Here is a 2152-nt window from a genome sequence, read left to right as displayed (position 1 = left end):
CCTTGCAAGACTCTTTGTATAAATACATTTAAACATCAGGGAAAATGCTGTCAGAACACTGGCTTTGATATTGGGTTTCAAAGGCTAATCTCTGCATTACCTTGACAGACAGCACTTTGCAAAGGAGTCCATCAAATAAACCTCATTTGGATAATGTTGGAATCTCTGGACATATCTGGAAACCCACTGGGGTAGCAAAGAATTAGGCTCTAGAGTCACCTGTCTGGAGAGAAAGCTCCTTGGTCATCTCAAGTGGGTCTTCCTTGGAAGTGTTTGGGGCCCTCCATGAGAGTGCTTCACCCTCTGGGCAATGAAATGAAGAGTAAATGTTCCAAAAACAGGAATGAAATCAGCTTCTCCATCTCGTTCTCATGACAACGCCTGATGGATGTTTCCCTCCAGAATCAATGGAAAAGTTTATTTAGAGATTTGGGAGGGAGTCTGGGGGAAGGGGAGCTGTGCAAACAAATATTCTCCCAGCTGGTTTCCCTTACGTCGGGATCTGTAAATAATATTCTGCAATAACAAAAGTTATGAACCAACAGTTCTCATGGAGAGGAGAAAATAATGGCAAATAAAAGCTCTCATGCCCAGAACATAAACCATCATTCCTCCTGAGGCTGACGAATGCAAACACTTACCTCGGCCGCCAAGGGGACCAGTCACCGGGATCAGGTGGGGGTGGTGGGAGACCAGCTCAGCCCCCAGCCTGGGTCATCAATCCGTTTGTCAGCTGAGCCCACCATGTATGCACTAGAGGGTACTTAATTGCTCATAAAAATGATTTGCTGGGGGTTTCGTTTTTTTAATAAACTACGGGGGTGGAGAAAACATGAAGTTCCATGGAGCTTTGGCTTTTTACCTTTAAAATTGGTAAAAACAAGCCCAGATAAGGAAGGAGAGCCAGGGAAGGAGTGGGACAGGAGGATCCTCTGGGCATGGGGAGCAGAGCTCACTTCTGAGAGTGTTTTTCTGCCCTGCTGGGATGCTCCAGCAGCACCATCCACCCGGGATGACCAAGCTTCTGCTTCCACATCCATCCTTCCAAGCGACTGGTCCTGCATAAGCCTGTCCTGTGGCTGTCAGCCAGGTGCCTTCCCTGTTTACGAGTGAGGAGGCTGGGCTGGGCGCGGTGGCTCACGCCTATAATCCCAGCACTTCGGGAGGCTGAGGCCGGTGGATCAGGAGGTCAGGAGTTCAAGACCAGCCTGGCCAACATGGTGAAACTGCGTCTCTACCAAAAATACAAAAATTAGCCTGGTGTGGTGGCGTGTGCCTGTAACCCCAGCTACTCAGGAAGCTGAGGTGGGAGAATAGCTTGAACCCAGGAAGTAGAGGTTGCAGTGAGCAAAGATCCTGCCATTGCACTTCAGCTCTGGGTAACAGAGCAGGACTCTGTCTTAGAAAAGAAAAAAAGAGAGAGAGAGAGAGAGAGAGGCTGAGGGTGGGATCAGAGGCTGCAGATGCCTCCTGCGCTCCTTCTCCTCGAACCTGCCCTTGGCACGTCCAGGAATCAAAAGGCCGGAGCCCAAGGCTGGGGGAGGGTTCTGCAGAAAGGACCCTCATCTATTTCTGCCTTGCACACAACTTCCTCCCTCAGTCCGTCACACGGTCCTGGACACAAGAGGTGCTCAATAAATATTGCATTCAAGGTGACAGACCCCATGAAGCAGCCAATTTCCTTTGAGGGAAATCACACTAAGAATTTTAAATAGGCCGGGCGCGGTGGCTCAAGCCTGTAATCCCAGCACTTTGGGAGGCCGAGGCGGGTGGATCACGAGGTCGAGAGATCGAGACCATCCTGGTCAACATGGTGAAACCCTGTCTCTAATAAAAATACAAAAAATTAGCTGGGCATCATGGCACGTGCCTGTAATCCCAGCTACTCAGGAGGCTGAGGCAGGAGAATTGCTTGAACCCAGGAGGCGGAGGTTGCGGTGAGCCGAGATCGCGCCATTGCACTCCAGCCTGGGTAACAAGAGCGAAACTCCGTCTCAAAAAAAAAAAAAAAAAAAAAAAAAAAAGAATTTTAAATAAACAGCAGATTTCGGGGACAGCCCTCTCAGATAGGGTTGCCTCTAATCCACCCCCTCCCCCAGGCTCCACGCGCCCCCAGACCTGCCCCAGACCCCCTCTCCCCTCTCTCCTGGCC

Source organism: Saimiri boliviensis, chromosome 11 (genome assembly GCF_048565385.1).
Source record: "Saimiri boliviensis isolate mSaiBol1 chromosome 11, mSaiBol1.pri, whole genome shotgun sequence".
Lineage (NCBI taxonomy): Eukaryota > Metazoa > Chordata > Mammalia > Primates > Cebidae > Saimiri > Saimiri boliviensis.
This window is presented reverse-complemented; position numbering follows the sequence as displayed.